At 51.7% G+C, this 25,375-nt stretch overlaps 1 protein-coding gene across 1 annotated transcript in view; it reads right to left on the bottom strand.

Moving 5' to 3' along the window:
• Window positions 1–22,124: 22,124 nt before the first annotated feature.
• STK35 (serine/threonine kinase 35) overlaps window positions 22,125–25,375 on the bottom strand; it is a 38,790-nt gene continuing 35,539 nt past the window's right edge. The window contains exon 3 of the mRNA XM_081096747.1: window positions 22,125–22,367. The gene's annotated coding sequence lies outside the window, so the exon portion shown is untranslated. The remainder of the gene's footprint in view (window positions 22,368–25,375) is intronic.

A 25,375-nucleotide genomic window follows, 5' to 3' on the forward strand; every position in this document is an offset into this window, starting at 1 on the left:
CTGCCCAGGGGGACGATGGCCCCTATGGGTGAGCTCCTGCCAGGATTAAAGATAACAACCAGGAGGACCTGGGACTTCTAGCCTAGGAGGTGCTGAAGGCTGGAGGCCAGGGGGCCACATGCTTCCCCGGGAATAGGGAGCTTTCTTCCAAGCCTCAGAGAACACGCTGCCTGCCCGCTGCAGCGCCCCAGCAGATCTGCTCTGGGCTGGGGATGTGGGCCAGCACCGGCACCCTTGGCCACCCGCAGTGTGTGATGGTGCCTGTTGCTAGGCAACAGACCTCCGCTCAGGCCCTGAGCCCCTGATGTCAGCTGCCTCCCGGCTGCCAGTGGCCTCCTAGATTTCTCTCCTCCACAGCCTGGGAGGGAGGAAGGGGCAGTTGTGTGTTGGGGACTCCGTGAGTTGCCATGCCTCTCTAGAGGCAGACCCAGGAGAGGCTGTGACGAGGAATCCCGATCTGTCATCAGGTTTGGGGCCCAGTGAAGGACAGGGACCTGCCAAGACAGAGCCAAGCGGTGGTGGAGCAAGGGCTCTAGGACCCAGATCTATCTCCTCATTGCCGTCCCCACTCGAGGTGGTGCAGACGGGTCAGAGAGGTCAAGTGACTGACCCAAGATCACACAGCAAGTAAGAGGCAAAGCGAGGGTTCCAGCCACACCTGTCTATGCCAAGACGTCGTTTAAGCTTGTGACTTGCAGGTGGCATGCCTTCGAGCCTCAGGTGTCTGCAGCAGTGTCTCAGGGGCCTCGGAGGGGAGGTGACAGGAGCCGAACTCACAGGTGGGACTCTGATACTCCTCCCCAATCTCATCCATTGTATGTGGGCCTCACAGGAACAAGGGGAGGCTACAATGTTTTTGGGAAATTGCTGGCCCATTCAGCACCTTCATTGCATCAGTGTGGAAACTGAGGCTCACAGAGAGGAAGGGACTGGTCCAAGGAGCGCAGCGAGGACTGGGAGCCGGGGCGTCTGATCCTCACCCAGGGGCTTCCTGGAGGAGGGGGGCGGGGGGCGGGGAAATAAGGGAACGGAGTAAAGAGGTCTTTACGTCAAGCAGCTAAATCACTCTTTGTTTTCACCAGCACCATGAACATTTCCCTTCGTCCCCTCGCACTAGCCGAGCAGTACCCTGTCCCTTTCCTGCCCACCCGCCTCCGCACACGGTGCTGTCAGAATCGTGGTGCTACTCCTGGACCCACTTGTTCAGTGCCAGCCTCCCCCCTGCAGGGAGGCCACCCTGCAAGCAGGGACCAGGTCCATCTCAGCAGTTGTGTCTGTCTCCCGGCACGAGGCTTGGCTCAGTAACAGGCATGACAAAGCCGCGTCCTCACAGCATCCTTAGGGACATTTGTCATGTTGGTCCTGCAGTATCCATCCTGTCCTTCCTACCCCTGATTTCCTTCTGGGGAACTGCCTTTCCCACATTGCGGAATAGTAATAATAATAATAATAATAATAATGATGATGATGATGATAAACTAATATTTATTGCTTGCTTTCTGAATGCCAGGTGCTGTTCTCCGTGCTTTACACACGCTGCTTCATTCATCCTCTCAGTAAACCCAGAACACGGTGCAGCTCCCAGCCATTACCGAGGGCAAAGCCAGCTTGAAGGTGGCCTCGCTTGCACTGGCCCAGCAGGCTGGGATCTGAGCTGCGCTAGGCCAGCCCTGGAGGCACCCTGCTCCCTCCCTGCCCTGTGGGTCTTTCCCTCAGGGCTTGCTTCTTAGCACGCTGACACCACTGAGGCAGGACACGTGACCTGTGCGCCCAGGTGGGACTTCAGTCCGGAGTAGAATGATACGGGACCCAGTAGGGTGGAGCTGCTCATTCCACAGCAGGGCCCTGACAATCTGGTAGCTGTTATCCTGATTCCTGCCTGTTCCCTGGCTCTCCAGCTTTTGCCTCAATTCTATGATCCCCAATAATCTCCCAATAAATTCTCCTTTTCCTAAAACACCAAGGAACCTCATGGATACAAGGTGAAGAGGGGATGCATCAGTTAGCTGCTGCTGTGGAACAAAATGCCACCAGGAAATTACTGAATTAAAACAACAAGGAATTCTTTCTCACAGTCCCGTGAGTCTACTGGAACGTTCTTCTGGGCTGGATGGTGTAGGATGGCCTCACACACTGGCTGGCAGTGGGCAGGCTGGCTGGTCTGGGGCCCGTCTCTGTCTCATGTGGCCTCCCAGCCTCCAGCGGGCTCAGGCTCGCTCACAGGTTGGTCTCAGAGTCCCAAAGAGCAGCCAGTGCTTTGCAAGCCTCTGCGTGTGTCCCATTTGCTATTGTCCTATTGGCCAAAGCAAGTCACATGGCCGGGCCTGGAGTCAGGGTGAGGGGGACCCCCAAAGGGCATGGATGGAGGAGGGGGGAGAATGATGTGCGGCCTTTTCACCATCTCCCACCGGTGGGTGTTTTTCCAGAAGGGTCTGTGCTGACCCCCATTGTCCAGGGCCCCAGGCGCAGAGCGGGAAGGCGGCCCTCCCAGCAGCGCTGCGGAGAGGGGAGGGCAGGGCCCGCTTCCCTCTCCGATGTGAATCGAGCTGATACAATAATCCCTTTTGCAACCAGGAAAAGCTGCAGAGAGACCTTTGTTGTGCGGAATTAGCAGCCCATTGCCTGTGCGCAGCGCTGACCTGGGCTGATTGCCTTTATGCGCAGAAAAATAAGAAAGGGACCCGAACGCGCTTCCAGCGCCCAGAGAGGTCGCCGTCTTTAAAAAATCAATTACCTGTTCCCACTTCAGAGGAAACACTTCGCACATGCATTTTACATTTTAAGTAGAACTCAGGGCTCCCGGCTGAAATCTACCTGGAAATTCTTGTCAGGGGCTGAGCCGCCAGACAGAAGCCCCCAATTACCTCGGCTGTTGACGTTCCGGGCGGAACGCGGTGCCATCTCAGTAATGAACTGTGTTTCCGTCCAGAAGAAAATCCCAAAGTGTGACAACCCTCAGATCAGTTCCTCCTCCCGCCACCTGGCCTGCCACCCACGCGGTTTCCCAGCCACGCACACTCCGTGGTCACAGAGAAGGGGCGTGGGAGGAATCGTCTGCCTTCCTCTAGGCCGGCATGAGCTCCGGGGTCACACTCAGTCCCTTTCTGCCGCCTTCTAATTGTGCGAACTTGGCTCATGACGCAACCGCTCTTGCCCGTGGTTTTCTCATCTGTGAAATGGACGCAAGAACAGGGCGTCACAGAGTCGGGTACAACAGCGTCGTTCCAGGTGGCAGCAGCCCGCGTGGCGGTGGAGATGCAGGAGTGGATGTTTGTTGAGGACTTTCCGGGCTCCTCGGGCCTCAGCCTCCCCACAGCGCCGACTGCTGGGCAGCCAAGGAGAGGGTCTGGCTCGGGAGTCGGGCTGCCTGGGTTCAAATCTCAGCCCTGCCGCTCACCAGCGGGCTGACTGAGGCCAGACACTTCACGTCTTCCTGCCGTGGTTTTCTCCTCCATCCACAGCGCCTGCCTCGCAGAGCAGGACCTGCCGAGGCCTGGGGGAGACGGTGGTGTCCTGGCCCCCCGACATGGGAGGAAGAGTATGAAGGAGGGAGGTCAGTCCACCTTCAGCCCGTTGACGCTGAGGTGCCCTGACTAGGTGATGGGAGGCAGGGACACACTGGGTGCAGGTGAAGGCCCAGGCAGGCGGCTGGGGCACAGGTGGCTGGAAGGCATGGAGATTTCCGTAGCCCCTTGATGTGACGGGGAGTGGGGTCTGACAGCGATCCCTCGGGAGAGCGCTGTGTGCATCCGAGGAAGAGTGTGAGCCACAGGCGGTGGGCGAGCCCTGGCCTGAGCCTCAGCCTCTCTGTGAGGAGAATCGCTGAGAAAGGTAGAGTCAGTCCTGTGTGTCCCCACCTGGGCCGAGCCAGACAGCCCTTGGGTCAAGCCACTCCCTCTCCTCGAGCCCGAGGTCCTCCAGCTTTAAAATGAGGACAATCATGTGCAGCCACCAGGGCGCCGTGGTCACCAGAGGCCACGGGAGAAGGTGTCATAGCCCATGGTTGTTACTATTGCATCTGTCCTGACGCTCCACACTCCTCCGCTACTACCAACCTGTCAGCCGCTCCTGGTGGCTCTACCTCCAGAATCTCCCCAGACTCTGGCCCCTTCTCACCTCCGCCTCGGCCAGCGGCCTGGTGTGGCCACCTCTCCCACCGTATGTGCTGGCCTCCTGGCCCCCTTCCTGCTTCAGCACCCCACATCTGTTCCCAATATGGAAGCCAAGGGACCCTTTGACAATGGAAGCCGGGTCCTGTCCGTGGGTTCACACCCTCCGAAGACCTAGTAATGGCAGGCAGGCCCTGCGTGATGGAGGCCTCCCCCCGCTCCCCTCCCCTCTCACCTGCCTGCAACCCATCGAGGCCCCCTACTCAGGGCCTTTGCACTTGCTGCGCCCCCTCCCCAGACATCCACCTGACTCACCGCTCTCTCCAGTCAGGCCTCTGCTCAAATGTCACCTCTGCCAGGAAGCCCGCCTGCCACCCTGACCCTCTGCGTCCCATTGCCCTGATTTCTCCCTTCGAAGCACGCACTGCCTGCTGCATGCTTTAGTGGTTATTTCTGTCTGTCTCCCTGCACTGAGCTCTACGGGCCAAGAAAATGGGGTGTCATGCATGGATGCCTCTGGATCCGCAGCAGTCGGCCCGGGCCTGCCTCGGAGTGGCCACTAGTGGGACCATAACAGCCGCCCTCACTTGCTGGCTTCTGCGAGGGCGCCACGCCTCTGGCCTGTTACGTCTCATAAGTGTGTAGGTCAGTAACCAGTATGACTCCCTGGTAGACAGGGAGGACCCCGAGGCTGGCAGAGCCCCGTGCCCGCCCAGGGGCCCTCTGTGGGTAAGAGGAGGTCTGAGGCACCAGGTGGTGGCCCTCCAGGCAGCTCAGGCCATGAGTCCCAGCACAGGAAAGGTCAGAAGGCAGAGGCGACGCCCAAGTGAGCCCCTGGCGCCCCGGCATGTGAGGGCCGTGAACAGGGGAGCACGGCCTCCGGGCCACCAATGCCCAGGTGGGGCTGACGCCCCGCAACAGCCAGCGCCCAGGGCACGCCAGCGCCTGAGCTCCTCCCAGGCCCCGAGCGCCGAGCGTGCAGCTTCTTTCAGGGCCAGTGGGCAGAGCGAATGGGCGGTGGGTCCTGTCGGGGCGATTAGGGAGCTCCAAGCTGAAGGGATGGCAGCTTGGTATGTGGTCTGTGCCGCCTCGCTGGGTAAACACAGAATAAAGGTCCTACCTGCCCCTCACCCCTGCCCGGTGCCAGATTATGTAACGTGTTTGTGCTGCAAGTGGCACCCACTGACTCCCTGAGAACTCTGCCTTCACCCTAGAAATGAGTCTTGGGAGGATGGCCAGTGCTCACCACCCCGTGCCCCAGCCTGCCCAACGTGCGAACACACACACCCTCACACACACACACACACACACACACACCCTCACACAGGCCCTCACACACACACACACACACACCCTCACACACACACCCTCACACACACACACACACACCCTCACACATGCCCTCACACACACACACACACACACACACACACACACCCTCACACACACACCCTCACACACACACCCTCACACACACACACACACACACCCTCACACACACCCTCACACAGGCCCTCACACACACACACACACACACACACACACCCTCACACAGGCCCTCACACACACACACACACACACCCTCACACACACACCCTCACACACACACCCTCACACACACACACACACACACCCTCACACCCTCACACAGGCCCTCACACACACACACACACACACACCCTCACACACACACCCTCACACACACACCCTCTCACACACACACACACACACCCTCACACACACCCTCACACAGGCCCTCACACACACACACACACACCCTCACACACACACCCTCACACACACACCCTCACACACACACACACACCCACCCTCACACAGGCCCTCACACACACACCCTCACACACACACCCTCACACCCTCACACATGCCCTCACACACACACACACACACACACACACCCTCACACACACACCCTCACACAGGCCCACACACACACACACACACACACACATGCACATGCTCGCTCACAGGCACGCATGCACGCACACCACTGTCCAAAGGAAAACGGAAACTTGGCGTCAGTCCCCCAAGAACTCTTTACTGAGCACCTACTATGTGCCGGGCCCTCGTACAGCAGTGGACAGGATGGACGAGCATGACTGCCCTCGGGGAACTGGCATTCCAGGGGGCGTTACGGACAACAAACAGGACAAACAGATGCTGCAGGAGACGGTGCTGTGCGCTCAGGAGGAAATGAAAAGTAAAGCCAGCAAGGAAGACAGGACGGGAGGGACGGAGCTGGGTAGATATCAGGGGGCGGGGTGAGGTCGGGGTGAGGGGGGGATACATTTCAGGAGAGAGAATGAGTGCAAAAGTGCTGAGGCAAGAGTGCCGTGACGTGTGTCCCCCCAAAACACACGCTGGTGGGGCTGGAGCAGTGTGAGTGAGGAAAGGAGAGTAGAGGGGTCAGGGAGGGGACAGTGGCCGACCAAGGGCCTGCATGCCAGGGTAGGACTTGAGCTGTTAAGCTCAGTGATAGGGAAACCACTGCAGGGCGAACCTGCTCGGTGAGCACACCACGCCCCTCGTCCCTCGTCTGCACGTGGAGCTGGTGGCCTCATACCTGAGGCCTCGGTGGCAGCCTGCTTCTCCATGTTTGCTCCCGCCCTGGCGATGGGCCCCTGCTTTCTTCTGAGCTCCACTCCAGGGGCCTCTGCGAGGGAAGCTGGAGGGGGAGGGCCCGGCAGGGGGGACAGCCTTCCTGCTGCAGAGCCCAGACAGGGCTGTGGCTGCTGAGAGGAGAGAAGCTGCTGGGCAGGCGGGAGGTCAGGAGAGGCCCGTCCAAGGTCCGAGCCTGAAGCTGGCTCTCCAAGCTGGAGAGGCCCGTCTGGGCCAGCGACCCACACCCATGCTCCTCTAACTTTTAACTGGAGTATTTTTATACCAACAGAAAAATGAAAGGAATCTTGCAATGGACACCCTACACACCCTGCACCTATGCGCTCCCTTCCTCTCTCCCTCCCAGCCTCTCTCCAGGGAGAGGAAAAGACGGAGAGACAGACATACAGAGAGAATAGAGGTATAGCTTAGCTATCAGGCCATTTCACCCCTAAATACTTCAGCGCATACTCATGTATCATCCCCAAACAAGGGCATTCTTCTTTCTTTCTTTTATATTTTAGTTTCATTGACAGCATTTTTATTTATTTATTTATTTATTTTAAAAAAATATATTTTATTGATTTTCCACAGAGAGGAAGGGAGAAAGATAGAGAGTCAGAAACATCAATGAGAGAGAAACATCGACCAGCCGCCTCCTGCACATCCCCCACCGGGGATGTGCCCGCAACCCAGGTACATGCCCTTGACCGGAATCGAACCTGGGACCTTTCAGTCTGCAGGCCGACACTCTATTCACTGAGCCAAACCGGTTTCGGCGGCATTTTTATTTTTAATAAAAAATGTTCCCATCATCATTTACAAGGGCATTCTTCTATACAACAAAAACACTGAGCTCTAAAATAACCAAAATGTTCAACAGTGTTGTACTACACTCAGCATGCAGTCTATCATCATATGCCCAGATGCTGAGTTCCCCAAATGTATGATAACACCCTTTTACAGCTGTCTGAGTTTCACTTCTTCTCAATCCTTGATTGCATCAAGCATTAGAAACTTCATTTGGCTGGTGCCTGCCTTCAGTGTCTGATCTAGAATGAGCGGCGCCCACTGTGCCACCCTCACCCTTCTTTTCCATTCATGGCATGGGCATTTCTGAGACAGCCCAGTTGTGTTGGTGAATGTCCCTCCATTTGGGTGTATCCGCTTGTTTCCTTGCGGTTAGATTCGGGTGGAACATTTTGGGCAATAACACCCCAGAGGCGAGGTCACGTCCTCGACAGTGCGTTATGTAAGGAGGGCGTCATGCCAGCTCGTCCTATTGTCACCGATGCTGACGTCTCCTTTGATGCAGGTGGTTCCAGCAGACCTGTCCATCGTGGTCAAGCTTCCCCTTTGTAATTGCCAGTTCATCTGTGTAAGGAGTGATGTGTCTGAGCCCGTGTGACTGTCCTGTGTAAATTCATCCCCTCACACATTTTCACTCAGTGATTCCAGCAGCTACTGATACCTTTTCCGAATTATGTCTCTGGGACCTGCAAAATAGAGAATTCCCCAGTTCTATCATCCTGTCTACGTTCTTCTGAAAAAGGAGTTTTCGGCTCCCTCTGTGGATTCTTTTATTATTATTACTCTCCAATGTGAAAATTCCATCGTCATCGTTGTTATTTCTGATGTTCAAATTGTTCTAAGTTTGGCCTGTGAGAGTCCTTCCACACTTACTCTTTTGTCCCCCACCTTTTTTTTTTTTAAAATATATTTTATTGATTTTTTACAGAGAAGAAGGGAGAGGGATAGAAAGTCAGAAACATCGATGAGAGATCGATCAGCTGCCTCCTGCACGCCCCCCAGTGGGGACGTGCCCGCAACCACGGTACATGCCCTTGACCGGAATCGAACCCGGGACCCTTGAGTCCGCAGGCCGACGCTCTATCCACTGAGCCAAACCGGTTCGGCTCCCCCACCTTTTTGATGTGACAGTTTTATTGAGGCTTAGTTGACATGGGATAAGTTGCACGTATTTGGAATGTATGATTTAATGTTTGATGTATGCATATACCCATGAAACCATCGCCGCATTCCACATCGTGCACATGCCATCACCACGGAAGCCTCCTCGTGGACTTTCACTTTCTTTTTGCCTCCTGCTTGCTAGCCCTTCATGGTCTCCAGGCAACCACCGATCTGCTTTCAGTTACTGTAGATTCACTTGCATTTTCTCGAGCTTTATATAAATAGAATCATGCTTTTGTACTCTTTTCTGTCTTGTTCCTTTCACTCTGCAGAATTATTTTGAGATTCATCCACATTAGTGTGTGAAGATCATTCTTTTTTGTTGCTGGGTGGCATTTCCTTGTATGGATATTTTGCAATTTGTTTGTCCACGTGTTGATATGTTGATGGACATGTAGATTATTTCCAGTTTGACGAGCTATTACAAATAAAGCTGCTATGAACATTCGCGGACGTCTTTGTATGGGCACATATTTCTTTTTCTCTTGGGTAAAAATCTAGGAATGGATTCAGATGGGTCCTATGGGAGGTGTATGTTTAAGAAACTGCCAAAGTATTTCCATGGTGGTTCTACCATTTTCCATTCCTACCAGCAGCATGTAAGTTCCATTCCTCCACACACTCACCAAGATGGTCATAGTTAGTCTTTTTAATTGTAGCCATTCTATTAGGTGTGTAGTATTGGTATTTTAGGTATGTGTCATTGGTAATTTAGTTTTTTAATTTAAATTAAAATTTAAAAGTTTTTCTTAATGACAAATGATGTAAAACATCTTTTCATATGGTATTTGCCATATGTTTATCTTCTCTGGTGACATGTCTAGTCAAATCCCTTGCCAATTTTTTAAATTAGGTTGTTTCCTTATTGTTCAGTTTTGAGAGTGCTTTAAATATTTTGGATACAAGTTCGTTATTAAATACACATTTTGTAAAGATTTTCTTCCAGTCTGTTTTGTCTTTTTATTTTCTTAAGTGTCTCTTGAAGTCCAGAAATTTCACATTTTGATGTATTTCAACTTATCCACTTGTTCTTTTATGGACTGTACTTTGGGTGACATATCTAAGAGGTATTTGCCTAACCCTAGGCCACAAAGATTTTCTCCTATGTTTTCTTCTAGAAGTTTTATTGTTTTAGGTTTTACATCTAGGCGTGTGACCCCTGTTAATTTTTGTATACAGCATGAAGCATACATTTAAATTTTTCGTATTCTTTCATGTTTATCCAGTTGTTCCAGCACCATTTTTTTTAAAAGCTAGCCTTTATTCATTGCATTGTCTATATAACTTTGTAAAAATCAATTGTCTAAATATGTGTGCTCTATTTTTTGGACTCTATTCTATTCTATTGATCTATGTGTGCATCATTATGCCATACTATTTTTATGACTATAGCTTCATAATAGTTACTGAAATAAGCTAGTGTTAGCCCTCTAACTTTATTCTTTCTCAGAGCTGTTTTCACCATTTTAGGTTCTTTATATTTCTATGTGAATTTTAAAATTGACTTGTTCATTTCTATATAAATAGCCTGCTGGATTTTTTTTTTTAATTGGGATTGTATTAAATCTATAGATCAATTTGGGGAGAATGCCATCTTAACAATATTGAGTTTTCTGGGCCATGAACAAAGTACAGTCAATTCTTATTATTTCTGGTTATTATGTTCTGTATAGTCTTCACGAACGCCAAATGAATGAATACTGAGCATTGCTCCTAGGGGAAATACAGGGTTAGGTTCCTGTGAGCCTCTAGTCACAACATGTTCATCAATTGATCAAGACATAATTTTGTCTTATACGTGTTTCTGTTTAAAGTTGCCATATGTAATAAAAATTGTTGCTTTATTGACATTGAACTCATAGCTAACAGCACTACAACTCATGCCTGAATGAAGTTTGCCTAACACAGATCTTCTCCGTAATGTCCATCACAGCCTTCTTGCTCACAGGGACACCATGCAGCACTTCGACACTATGCTTGGGGGCCATTCTAAAATCACCAACAAAAATAGAAAGGTGAAAAGTGTGGCTGAACAGGCTGCGGAAAGGACATTTGCTTACAGTATGAGACCTGAAACAGGAAGGCAGGGAGGGCGTCCCCTTGCTTGGCGTCAGCTGGGATGTGTGCATCAGGCTGCTCACATTTTTGGCTGCCCTGTGTGTCTGTGCGTAACCGCAGCGGCACTGCCATTATTGACTGAGTTACAAATGCATGGTAGCTAGCATGTGGATTCGAAAATGCAGAATCCACAAATAATGAGGATCAACTTATATCTCTGTTTTTTTTTAGGTTTTCTCTCGGCAATACTTTGTAGTTTTTATTGTGCAAAATTTTCATAACTTTTGTGAGATTTACTACTAAGTAATTGATATCTTAAATGGTATTTCTTTTTCTATTTCAATTCCCAATTATTCATTGCTAGCAAATAGAAGCACAATTGTATTTTCATCTTGTATCCAGCAACCTTGCTCAGCTCAGTTAATTCTAGAAGCTTTTCTTTGTAGATCCATTGGGTTTTCTAGACAGATGATCATGTCATCTGCAAATAAAGACTGTTTTTACTTTTCTAATCTCATGCCTTTAATTTCTTTAATTTTATCTTTAACTCTTTGCAGGGGCTAGAAACTCCAGTACAGTGTTGAGTGGTGAGAGCTGACATCCTTTCTTGTTCCTGATGTTAAGAGAAAGCTTTTTACTATTAAATATGATGTTAGCTTTAGTTTTTAATAAATGCCCAAGGAAGAACAAATTTGGAAGGGATCTACTAGTAAACCCCTTGGAAAAGGTATAGCAGAGAAGTTTTTTGTCTTTTAAAATATATTTTTATTGATTTCAGAAGTTTGATGGTTCAGCCAGGATGGAGCTGGTCTGGAGTTTCTGGACAAGCAATGGGCAGTCTTCCAGAGTGTATGTGTGTGAGGGCAGTAGGCTCTCAGCAAACAGTGTCAGGGGCAGTGGCAGACTGGGCACTGGTGTGGGGCCGGGGGGTGGGGGGGAAAGGAGTGGCCTTCAGACTACCAGGGTCATACACGGGCTTGTGGAGGGAGAGCTGCTGGCTATGTGAGACTCTCCAGAACACAGGCAACTGTGCCGGCCATGAAGGGGCTTGGCTTCAGGAGGCCGTAGTAAGGTCATCACTGGGCTGAGGCTGCCAGGCCGCAGACCAATGGTGTGCCGTGCCTGTGGCTGGGGTAGGGACGCACTGCAAACCCCTCACCGAGCTGGAAATTGCAGGAAGCCTTTTTCTCCTCCAGTGTCCCTCCAGAGTCCTCTACTGAGAGCTTAAAATCATGCTCATTTGAGAAAAGAAATGCTTAAAGGAATTCTGTTGTTTATCATAGAGCACATATTGAAGGAGCACTTAGAACTGAGGCAATAAATTAATAACAGGTGGGTAGAACTTACCACTTAACCACCATCTAAAGCTGGCTGGAGAGGGAGTGTGAGGGTCTCAAGAACAAGGCAGGGCTGGGGAAGGGGTCCAAGGATCAGTCCTGGGAAGCAAGTTTGGGGCCCTGAGAGCAGAGAACTGGCTGGGCTCTGGGGTGAGGGCAACTGGCTTGGCTCCACAGGCATCCATGGCTAATCGTCTTTTGTTACCAGATTATTGTTCATCTGATGACCCAGGAAAATAAAGGCCTATTTTTCTGTGCTGGAATTGGGTGGCCTCCTGCCCCGGGCCCGTCCATAGGCCTGGCCTGGCTGCCTGTCTAGAATTATGTAACAAATGCTCACAGACTGATCCCACCCGCAGAGCTGGGACCAGACCTCATTCTCAGCCTCTTGGCTCCATCTTGCCTGAGCCGAAGTGCTCAGCGTATGTCCTCTGTGTGTTCCACTTCTGGTCTCCTTCAGGACTGTCAGCTTGTGACACGGAGCTCGGCACACAGTAGGAGCGCAGGAAATATCCCTATGATGAGGGACTCATGTATAGATGTATTTCATCTCTGAATCTCCAGTGCCCAGCACAGCAGGTGCTCAGTGAATGCTCGCGACAGGCAGGAAGAAAGCAAAGTAGGTATCAAGGGCCCCATGGTTCATTGAAGAGATCAGGACTATTTTTTCAGTGTTCAACGCACTTTATTTCTATTAATTCATTGAACCCTCAGAATAACCCTGTGATGGCTCTAAATGGTTTGGCTCAGTGAGTAGAGCGTCGGCTCTCAGACTAAAGCGTCCCGGGTTCAATTCTAGGCAAGGGCACATGCCCGAGTTGTGGACTAGATCCCCATTGGGGGGCTTGCAGGAGGCAGCCAATCAATGATTCTCTCTCATCATTGATGTTTCTATCTCTCCCTCTCCCTCTCTCTCTGAAATCAATAAAAAAATATTAAAAAGAAAAAAGAATAATCCTGTGATGGTATTTATCATCTTCTCCATCCAAGAGATGGAGACAGAGAAACCCAGAGAGGTTAAGTAAATTGCCTAGGATCACACAGCAAGTGGCACAACTGTGATTCTAACCCAGGCACTGTATTTCAGATCTCACTCAATCACACAAAATAAGCTTCTCCTGTCTCTTCTGTATCTGCAGCCGTAGGAGAGTGGGACACATAGATGGCCCTCATACATGCTTATTGAGCAAATGACATGCCAACAGCAAAGGACCAAGCCCACAGTTCTCCCAGCACCAGAGAGCTCTGCTGGTTGTACCACATAGGAGGCCACTGTCCCAGCTCTGAGTAAGGTGCCCGGACCCCCTCTGGCTAATTTGCTTCCTTCCTTTCACTTTTCTTTTCTTTCCTTTTCTTTTCTTTCCTTTCCCCTCCCCTCCCCTCCCCTCCCCTCCCCTCCCCTCCCTCCCTTCCTTCCTTCCTTCCCAGGTCTGCTGAACTATTACTAATAATGCTAACACCTAACCTTTGTTAGACTGAGCCAGAAGCACACTTGTGGGGCAGAGTGGCTACTTGTCTTACCCAACACCAAGTCTCCCCTCAACTTTAGTAACAGGACAACTGCCCACCTGCTTCCCGGTCTCCCTGGCCTCAGATGTGGCCATGCGCCAAGTTCTAGCCAAGGAGATGTAAGTGGAAGGGCAGTGTGGGCTTCAGAGAAGGTTCCAGAAAAGGGGGAGGGAGGCACGCTCTCTCTCCCTCCCCGTGTGCTGTTGCCTGGGATGAGGAGAACATGCCTGAAGCTCCAGCAGCCATCCTGGGCCGGGAGGTGACCTTGAAGATGGAAGCTTCTTCCCGAAGATGTTGGAGCCGGAAGTCAGGGGAGATGGGATCCCAGATGACCTCGTGGAACCAGCACAACAGCCCCGATTGCTCTGTTATGTGAGAGAGAAACCTACTTCTCTCGTTTCAGCTGCTGTCATTTGGGGTCTCCTGTGTCGGCAGCCAGACCTAATTGTCACAGACACAGGTGCAGTTATTATCCCCATTTTACATATGACAAAACTGATTTGATCCCAGACAGCCTCGCAGCGGGCCTGTGTGCAGAACCTCCAAACCACAGGTGCTTCCCAGTGGAACGCTGACGGCTCATCGTGCGGGGCAAACACTAGCTGGAGGGTGGCCGGGCCCTGCCAGCGTGGGAACCAGGAGCGCGCGGCGCGGCCCTGGCAGTGCCTTGGTCTGCGGGCGGGGCAGCTGCTCTGTGGTCTCACCACATTGGAGCTGCCTGGGCCAGGGCCCCACAGCATTTTGGCGGGAGCCCCAGACCACGGTTATTAAATTCCTCGTATCCCAATCTGCCCTCAAGGAAGCAGTAGACCGAGCAGAGGCATTTACTGGAGGCTTTAGCAGGGCGAGGTGATTCCAGCCCCATGTGAAACCGGATGGGGTGGCCGAAGTCCCCCGACAGGGAAGTAGGATCTGAGAGCTGCAAAGATCTCGGTTAGCATCTCCCACACACCGAAGTGGGCTCCGGAGCATTTGCCACAGAACACTAGTACCAGGAGCCGAGAACAGGTGCTCAGTGTAGAAGCATCGGTGAGCCAAGAAGCTTGAATAGGACTTATTACAGGACTTCTCAGAACTTTTCATGCATTGGGACACTCCCGGAGGGGAATGAAATATACAGCATTCCTTAACAGTATTTAAATGTTGAGTCCCTTTTTGGGGGAGGAGTATCTCAAATGATGTTTTTCCCCTTTAAAAAATATTATCGATACCATTTATGGATGGTTTACTGCGTGCCAGGCACTGTGCTATGGATTATATCTACTACCTCATTCATTCTCAGGGAAAAAAAATCTATGAAGTGGGTATTGGTTTTGTTGACATTTTATAGGTAAGAAAATGGAGGCTCGGAGAGTAACACGCCGAGGTCACAAGACTTGAAGGGGTAAAGCAGCAATCCACAGCCTGTGTCTGGTTCCAGGGACACCATACCCTTTGGCCCAGAGAGGAGGGAATTTGCCACATTCCTCGCAGCGGGCAGGAGGCCATGCTGGATTTGGACTCAAGTCTCTTGACTCCTGTTACGATTTTTTTTCATACTTTGCTGCATCTGGATTCATGAACATGTGTCAGTTGGTGGGTGACATCCATCTCCCTACACTGCACTTCCCTGCCACACCCCAGAGCTGTGACCAAGCGTGCGCAGAACCTCTGGGCCTCGTCAGCACCGTTCGTGTCCTCTCATTCACCTTTGTGACCTGACACGTGACACAGGCACATCCCCCTGAACTGGACCCACCAGTTACAGGCCATGCTGTCCACCACAGGCCCAGCTCCCAGAAGCAAGCCCTAGACTGCTCTGGGTGTGTGGTTTTTACATTTTTAAATGGTCGAAGAAAAATAATAGTGGGTGACACTTTGGTGAAAATTATATGAAATCCAAATTTCCATGTCCATAAATGAAAGTTTACTGGCACACGCCCATTTGTTTACTATTGTCTGTTTATGTGCTATAATGGCAGAGTTGAAGGGTCCATGGCCTGCAAAGCCTGCAGTATTTACTTTTTGCCCTGGATAGAAAATTTGCTGACTCTTGTTCCAGGTGGAAGAAATCAAAGCTCAATAGTATCTTCATCCACATCTGGTGATTCCTCCTCAAGTAGCTGGTTTCATCCCTGCCTCAGGGGCTGACGGGAATGAAATGGACTGTGGCTAAACCTCAGGAATGGAGCGAAGTTGCAGGCCAACCCACGAGGGTGGGCCGGGGCCCAGGAACCGGGTTCACGTCTTAGGGCTGCTCCCACCATAGGCTCCTGAGCAAGTTCCTTCCACGGGGCCGTGCTCCCAACATGTCATCTCACCCATCCCTTAATAACTATGTATGGATTGCCTACTATGGGCTACGTCAGGCACTGTGCAAGGGCATAGATTATTTAAATACAGCCAGTTCCCAATTTATGATGGCTCACCCTCGCCTGTCCTTCTCTGAGCTTCAGGCCGCCGTCCGGGCTGAGCACAGACGGACCCTTTGCAAGAAGCCCCATCTCAGGGGCTGGACACCAAAGCCGGGGTCTGAATGCAGCTTGTTCCCCCAGATTAGGCAGAAAGCCTGTCTTATCTCTTCCTCTAACACACATTCCAAAGTCGTGACTCTGTCCTCCTGCAGTTTTGATTCCCGTGTTTACCAGGTGGTCTGAGAAAAGGCCCAAATGGTGGGTTTCATGTCAAACACCAGCCCTATTGGATTGATGAGCATTCCTGAGGGGCTCGGCATTTGGCAGACTGAGAGCATCCCAGACAGACAACTAAAGAATCATCTGTTGAGAGCCTACCAAGCGCTGGGCCCAATCAGGTTCTTATTGAACCTTCAGCTGCTCTGGAGGTAGCTATCACCTCCACTGTGAGGAAGGGAATGTGCAGCCAGCGAGACAATCACCTGCCCGCTGTCCCCGTCCTTCCCCGAGCACCGCGAATTCACTCACCGGGTGGCCTGGATTTCCCTGGGCTTTAGTTTTCTCATCGGCAGAGGGGCTCACACACCTACCATGCAGGCCAGTGGGGGGTCAGAGTGCCTGGCTTTTAGTTAAGGGCCAGTGATTCCTCAAGGAATGTGGCGTTTGTTGCCAGGCAGAGGTAGAGGGGCAGTGGGTACTTTCTTCCACCCCCAGACCCACCAGGATGGTCTTAGAGCGTCTGCTCTCCAGGCCCTGTGCCTCTGGGAGCCTCTTGCTGCTGCAGTTTGGAGACCCTTCTTATCTCTATGGTAAACATCCCTGAGGGTGGAACTTGCAGAAGCTGTGCTGGGGCTGAAGGGCCTGAGATGTCAGGAGGAGGTCCGTGTTGGCTAAGGTCCTGGATCCCTGCGAAGGGCAGACTAGGTTTGGTGCAAGCATGTCAAACTCGTGGCCCACAACGAATATTTTTGCGGCCCAGCCAATACAATGGTACGTAAAAAACGTTTTAATAAAAATGTCATTAACTTGCTATGATATCCTCTTATACATAATCTATAATAATAAAAGCATAATATGCTAATTAGACCAGCCAGCCAAACGACCTTCCGGATGTCATTCTGGATATCCTTCTGGACGGAGCCACAGCAGTGGGGGGAGAGGCAGAGGGGATAAGGGGCGATCAGGCAGGCAGAGGGTCCCTCCGTCCCCCCCACCCCCCGCCTCTAGTTATTAATAACGAACTATAATGTTCGCTAATGACTGATTACTATAATCCTGTTGCATTCATTTCCCTTACACGCCTTATGCACAGGCACACCATTTCTCTCCACTAATACTAGCAGCGGATATTTTAGCAGTCGATTGATACGTCATTAGTCTTGTACTGACTTGTTTGGTGTGTGCAACAGGAAATATTTCACTTTCAAACAAGAAAAATAGGTTTATTTGTGTTATGCTTATTAATTTGTGCAGTTATTCAGTGTCTGGTAAGTTAATGTTCAAGAAAAAATATTAATTTTGTTAAAATGTTCTATTATGTTAACGATGACTCGTTTATTTTAGCCTTTTGTATTCAGCATGTCTCTATCGAAATAAACCTATGTTTCTACGAAAACTGAAGCTTTTTTGGGGGGGCCCACATGAACTTATTTGGCCGTGTTAGCCTTTGAGTTTGACATGCTTGGCTTGGTGGATCCCTGCTCCCAAGTGCAGGTTCCTCGAGTCTGAACATGTTCCCAGGTGTGGGGTGGGAAGACCAGTTGAGAAAACCACCTGCTACCCTTCATCAAGCGACTGCCTATCCTTTTCTCTCATGCTGTGCACCCATGGGGACCAGGGACGGGATATGGGACTGGAGAGCCGTCACAGGGCTGGCTTCTCCGCCTTCCCACACAGGTGTCGACAAAACCACGCACACGTTTTCAAATCACATATGGCTTCTTTGACCCCATCAAATAACTTTATTCACACAAACGTCCCTTAATTTACAAAGCCTCAGTCATTCATACACATTGGGGCTCCACAGTGTTCAAGGAACTTAAATATCATGTATCATACCAACCCAAGTAAACCAAGTACAAAAAATACTCATATAAAGTTGTTCACACGTAGGTCCTAGATTACCAGCTTCTGTGCAAAAAAAGAAAATAAGGAAAATAGGCTTATTAACTAGTATTTGAAACAAACTTTGAGCCTGGGTTAAATCTTCCCTCACTGAAATGGCCCCACACAACTGTTAAATCATCGCAACATACTCCCCTGCTCTGATGGAGAGGCCCTGGGGCATGAACGCGGCCTTTAAAATGTCCCTAAATAAACTCCCTTCCTCCTGTGGCCTCCCTCCGGTGACCCCTGCAATCCTAGGGGCGCTCCGGGCAGCCAGTGACAGTCCACACCTCCTGCTTCCCCTCCCGAGGCACCTCTCCATGCTCAGGTGGACAGGATCAGAGACGGGCCTGTGTTATCCCGAAGGCTGTGGCTCAGCCCAGTGTGGGACGACGGCCGAGGCAGTGTCTCTGGGCCTCAGCCCCAAGCCCGGCGGCCAGAACTGAATAGTTCAAGTTTGGCTATTGTCCTCCTAGGAGACTCAGCAGCTGCCTATCTGGGGGCCACCAGACAGACCTAGAAGGGGAAAGGGCCATGGGAGGCAATAAGCCAAGAGCCCCCTTAGAGTGAGGCCACCAGTGCCCCAGATGTGTGTGGGGCACCAGCAGGATCAAGGGCGGGAGGCGCCCTGGGAGGGAGGGGCTGGAAGCCCAGGTGGCGTGGAGCGTGGTGAGGGCAGAGTCAGGATCCCCTTCTTAGGGGCAAAAGCCTGACTTCCTTTTCCAGGCTTCCAAGGTACCCCAAAGTCAGAACCCAGATGTCCATCCGTCTTCTAAGAAGGCAAACAGTCAACAGCAAAAAGAGGAGAGTCCCACAATGTCAACTCTTTTCCTTTTCTTATAAAAAGACTCAAGCAAAAAAAAAAAAAAAAAATCTTATTGCTCCACACTGGTTCTCTAGGAGGCAACTGGTATGTTAGGGAGCTGAGGACCTTGGAGGAAGGAATGCAGGTGGGGAAGGTCTGGGGCCAGGAGGCTGAGGAAGGTGGCCAGTGGTTGTAGCACCGCAGGGTCGGGGAGTAGAGGGAGTGCAGGGAGCGCCCCAGCCCCTGGCACCTCTGCCTTCGTTCACGCTGGGGCCACCGCCCGCAGTGCCATAGAGGCCAGGCTGTCCCGAGTCCCTCTCCACCTAGTGTTGGGCACCGTTCTCCTCTGGCTGTAAACAGGGTATTTCTCAAGTAAACATATACACGCCCTCAGAGAGGCAGCCATGAGGGGCAGCCACATCCGGGCGGGAGGAGAGGTCCCGTCCTCCCAGTGCCTCCGGAGGAGATGAGGCCGAGGCCTGCGGCTTAGTCCCCAGGGCCCAGAGGGGGTCAGATGGAGCCGGTCTTGTTTGAACAATCGTGGCATCCTCCTGGCTAGAGGTAAGAGGCAGGCACTGCTGGGTAGTAAGAGGCAGAGCGCACCTGCCTAAAGCATTTTCCATCCTCAGCTAAAGCTGCTAGAGATCGCCCTGGTGTGGGCGGGAGGTGTGTACCTGGCTGCAGCCCCCAGGAAGGGATGGGGGACGGAGGGGGGGAAGAGGGCAGAGGGGAACCCCATGCGGCTGTGGGTGAATGGGAGGGAGAGTGTAAGAGACAGATGGACACAAACGAGCAGGAAGAAGACACAGACTCCAGGGGAGCGGGGTCTGGCCAGGGAAGACAATGGAATAAGGCACTATGCATGATCTGTCTGCTGACTCCTCTCATTTAGGGGGCACCAGGCCCAGACTCTCCCTCCAACAGGCTCTCCTTTCAGACTGGAGAAGCGAGTAACGGACTGCTATTTTAAGGTTTGGAAACTTCTGGAACTTGGACAAACTTAAACTTGGTGGCACTGAGGTGATGCACCACAGAGCTGCTGCCAGGCCTGAGACGGGTGGAGAGGGTGAAAAGGCAGGAAGAGGCGAGGAAGCCGGCCACGGTGGGAACAGGTGGCAAGTGGCTGAGAAGGAGGACAGGGGCCACCCACCTCACCCCAGGCTAGTCCACAGACTGGACTGACTTAGGGCCAACGCCCAGCTTCAGGTGGACAAAGTGGAGAGAGCAGGGGAAGGAGAGAGGGGAGACAGGCACTTGGGCTAACGAGCTGGCCCTCAAGAGCTAGGGAAGGAGGTCCCACCACCAAGCCAGGAGGGCTGGGAGCCCTACAAGGAAGGGTACATGGAAGCTGGCTACCCAGGCTGCCCACCTTACCCAAAAGTTATGGACATCCCATTGTCTATAGGGGATACCCTGGCGCCAGGAAAAATAACAAAGGGGGGTGCATTGCAGCTCCAGGACCTACTCAGAGCTAAGAGGCTGGGGAGGGCAGAAGAAAAAGACACGCAAAAGGCAAATAACTTGTTGGGCTTGAGCCCTCACTGGGGACTTCAGAACCCCAGCTGCAGCAGGGAGAGGGGGCTGCTGAGTTTGGGGACTGTTGTTCTCATTCGCTCATGAGCAGAGACAGCTGGCTGCAGGGAAGGCAGGGGGTGGGGCAGGAGTGTGCACTGCAATAGGGGATGCTGGGCTCCCAACCTTCCAGGTGCAGCCTAGAGCACACACAGGGCACCAGAGAAGTGATGAGACAGGCGATCACAAAGGATTTCAGCCAAGGAATGGAAGGGCCTGGTTACCACCTGCAGCCCTGCTGGTCCTGCTAACCACAGCCAGCTGTCTGCCCAGGAGGAAGGAGCCTTGGTATCCGAGGAGCTTGAGAAAAGGCAGAAAGAATGTGAGCAAACATATTGTCAAGCTTGGGCTGACACCGCACTAGCCTCTCCCAAACGCCCAGAGCTGCAGGACCAGGGCTGCTGTGGGGAAGGCCCCCTGGGTCACACAGAACTGAAAGGCCCTCCAGTGATCTCCCCTCCTGATCCTATGCTGGCTGAGAGAAGACAAAAACCAAAAATAAACACAAAAGAGGAATTCCTTCCCCCTCCCCAAAGGCCCTTTCCTGCTTGGCTGTCACAGGGTGAAGAGCTTCTGGAGTAGCTAAAGCAGCGCCCAGGTGACACAGGGGGCCAGCACAGGAGGGTTCCTCTGTCCTGCCAGGAGCTGGGGAGGGAAAGGGGGATGCGGGGACAATGCCAGGTTCAGAAGCCTGTGGAGAGGGGCTGTGAGTGCTGTGGAGAGCGGAAGAGCAGCTACACTGACCCTGCTGGTGGGCTCCACAGCCGGGGAATCTCTAAGTGGCAAACCCACAATCAGGCACCTAAAGGCTGCAGGGGTCTGCCAGTCACCTGCCTCCTCTGCCTGCTCCAACCTTTTCCAGTCAGACACATTTACAAGTAACAGTGTGCCCCTGGGGTGAGGGAGATGGCACGACACTGTTACCATAAGTGATACCAGGGGTCCCGGCACACAGGGCACACCCTTCAGTGCAGCGACAGCCAGTCCAGGGCACCCTGTTCTATGGCAATGCTCACGGCAGGATCGCAGGGACTCAGGCGGTCTCCGTGACAACCTGGGCAGAGGTTTGGCATGACCGTTTCTTCCTGGGGATCTTCTGCTGGGAGGAAGAACACTAACAGAAACATAGGCGTGTAGAGTTGGGGTGGGCTGACCGCACAGCCGCCAGGAAGTGGGAGATGATCACTTCTGTCCCGTCCCCGCCGCTTCAGAGATCTCGGTCACCGAGGGCAGTGGGGGGAATGGAGTCCCACCACCGTCAGTCCTGGTGTGGCCGGGGCTTCCACAGCTTAAAGAGCACACACCCCCGGGTGGGAGCTGCTTTCGTGAGTTCTCCCGGGCAAACGCTGGTCTTCCTCCTCCAGGCGGATCTTTACCCAAGGCCAAGAGCTGGCCGGGAGCAGCTCGGGGTCGGCAGTTCCGGCGCCGGGTGGGAAGGTGGCCCAGGGCCTCCTCCTGTCTCCATTCTGTTCCAGGAGAAATGCCCCCATCGCCACGGAGAGGGGCCTCCTCTGGGGGAAGTGAGGTGTTATAAGCAGAACTGAGAAATGGGTAAAAGAAAGACAGGGAAAAGCAAGAACAAAAATGAAATAGTGCCCTAACCCCTTATAAAAATTAAAGATGAAATTTACACAAATGCTTTGTCCATTTTAAATTTCTTTAAAGAAACTGGTGCCTGTCCACAGCAGAGCTTCTGCTCTTTTGAAGTCTTAAATCGTTTAAATTAAAAAAAAAAAAAAAATTTAAACAAACTGAAGGGAGAAAATGCAAACAAAGCTTCACATTGCTGGAGCTCCAGCTGTCGGGAGATGGCCGCTGGCCGGGCACCTGTACCCTCTGCCGTCCTCTGTGAGACTTGACGAGACTGTGGGTCCCGGGGATCAACCTGGAAGACAGAAGGCAGGGCGCGAGTGGACACTGGTCAGTGGGCTTGGGGTGCCTCCAAGCTCCAGATCTCCCACTAGGTGCCAGCACCCAACCGATGACCTCAGGAGCTGTGCTGTGCTGGGGCCAGGGAGGTTTCTAAATAATTTATCTGACGTGAATGCAGCTTCATTATTGCCACCCTGCCCCAGACACACATTCTTACTATTCAGCCCGAGCTCACATGGCCTGAGGGGCAGACCCTGGCTGGGAGCCCAGGCACACAAATCCGGTCGATTGTGAATCCTGTGCCATATAACGGCTTTCTTCAGTGTTTACAAAAACGCCGGTGGACCCTAGGTACCCGTCCCTGCAGGTCTTGGCAGCCCTGGTTCCCCTCATATTTCCTTCCTCACTTCTCTAATCGTGCTGCCCTGAAATGTCAAAGCAACTCTCGAGTTTACTGATTCCATTTTAAGAGAATGAAAGAGACTCAGGCCTCTGAGAACAGAAACTAACTACTAGGTCAGTGATGGCGAACCTATGACACGCGTGTCAGAGGTGACACGTGAACTCATTTTTTTGGTTGATTTTTCTTTGTTAAATGGCATTTAAATATATAAAATAAATATCAACAATATAAGTCTTTGTTTTACTATGGTTGCAAATATCAAAAAATTTCTATATGTGACACGGCACCAGAGTTAAGTTAGGGTTTTTCAAAATGCTGACACGCCGAGCTCAAAAGGTCCGCCATCACTGTGCTAGGTAGCCAAGGTTGTCCTGTCTTAGGAGAGGCCAGAATCCCACAGCCGGGCCGTGGGGCCCCCGAGCCAGGTGCTGGGTCCTGCGCAGTTGTGCACTGCAGGGGTCAGGAACCAAGTTCTGGAGCCAGAGCCTGTGGCAGACTCAACAGGCCCTACCACTTCCCTGTGGACAAATTTAACCCTTTGCGGTCGTATTAAATTTGGACATGGGTGTCGTACTGGTCGGAATTAATTTCCATTGAAAGAGCAGTGATACATAACATGCAAGATTATGAAGGATAAACAAGATTTACTAATTCTTTTTTGGAACTACGTCACTACTAGTAGAATCACTACAAACGTTATCACTTTCTAGGTCAGAGTCAGTATTCAAGGTGCCAAAATAAACTCTTCATCATTACTTTCAGATTCGCAGTACTCTTCTTTCGGTAACTTTCTTTTTGCCATTTTGGAGTATTATTTTGAAATATCTTAACAAGCGAGAATGCCTAATTACAGTTAAACGTAATTTGTAAAGCTTTATTTGAAATTCTGCGAAGTATCTCCGAAGCTTGTCGATTTCTTCACTCTCTGCATGGCGAGTGCGGAACGACCGCGTTTGTTTATATTGAGTTTCGGTATCTCCGATTTGTCGGGGCAATGTTTTGGTTCGTGACAAGGTCGCTTAGACACTTAAGAGCTTTCAGAGAAATTTTGAACTGATACATGAATGAACAGAGTTAAGATTCATACGGTTCCTTGCTGTGGTGGCTGAGAGCAAACATACAACCGGAACAGTAAAAAAGCTTTGGTGGCTGAGAGTAGACAAACGACCGCAAAGGGTTAAGTCCTTGGTTCCTTGGTCTCGTCACCTGTACCTAAATCACAGGTTATTCTGAGGACCAAATGAACTAACACACTTAAAACTTACAACATTGCCTAGCCCCACTATTAGCTATTATCTGAGAATCAGTCGCCTTAGGGCTGGGCCTCAGGAACAAGACAAGCCACCTGCCCTCCAGGGACGTGTTCTAGTGGAGCCTCCAATACAAGCACCTACAGAGGTCAGTCAGCCTTGGGCCCGCCCTCACCCAGCCCAGCTCTCCCAGCTCGAGCCTGATCAGAGTTAAGTGCAGCCCTAATCTAGGCAGGGCGGCATCCAGGGCAGCAACGCTGCAGCCTGAACCGCTGAATCAGACAAATGTTTCACCGTGTGCTTGAAATCCCCCCACTGGCTTCAGTACTCTGCAAGCTCCGTGTGGCCTGAGAGCTGCCTTCCCACATTACTTGCCCTGAGCAGTCTGACAACACTGGCCGTCGTCCTCAGGTCACGGGGAGATGCCTGGCTAGTCCTCAAGAGAGGCAGTGGGGTGCAGTGATAAGGAATGGTTTACTTCCTGTCAGCCTCAGTGTCCTCCTCTGAGAAATGGGGAGGGCTCTATTTTGAGGTCTGAGGGGAATAACCATTAAGTACCTGGCCACAGCAGGCACTGGCATACTCGATGAGCCCATTCTCTCCCAGCCATCTGTCCCCACCAGAAATGACGAATGTATGAGATTTAAACACCGTGGTCCTCAGCCACTGAGCCAGAACCCTGCTCGGAGCTGGCCGAGGGTGCCACGAGAAGGACACACACCGTGGGAGGAGGGAGCACAGCCTTGCGGAGAGCAACATGGCACTGTGTTTTCAGAGCTTCCGCCGTGGCTGGACCTGTAGATCCTATAGTTCCACTGCTGCAAATGTATCTTAACTGATAACCCTAAACATGAAAAGGGCTTGATGAATAAAGATGTTCACTGAAGTATATTTAATTTATGAGGCAACAATCCACAACAGAAGAGATTTAAGCAAATGATGCATCCACGCAATGGTATCTGCAGAGGAAATGAGGAGGCTGTGTGGCATTTCGAACAATATCACAGCAGAAGCACTGCCCTGGGTTACGTGGGGAGAAGCAGGCTACAAGTTCTGCAGCAGAGACTTCCAAACGTAGGAAAATCTGCAAAAAATACGCCACAATGTTGTACTTGTCACGGGTGTGCCTTCTTCCACTTTTCCTGTATTTTTAGTACTGAGTGCCATCACCCTGTCACGCTCTGCGCTGTAATGGAAATAGTGGACTCTAATCAACAGGAAAAGCTGGCAGCTCCGACGCGGAGGTCCATGGAGCAGCGAGCAGCCCAAGAAACCAGACCCGCGCCTTTCTGGACTCTTCCGCATACAGTGGACATGGAGAATTCCCCACACCTGTCAGACCTGAGAGGTGAGACGGATTCCCTTCTC

The sequence above is a fragment of the Myotis nattereri genome, assembly GCF_964212035.1.
Source record: "Myotis nattereri genome assembly, chromosome: 8".
NCBI classification, from domain to species: domain Eukaryota; kingdom Metazoa; phylum Chordata; class Mammalia; order Chiroptera; family Vespertilionidae; genus Myotis; species Myotis nattereri.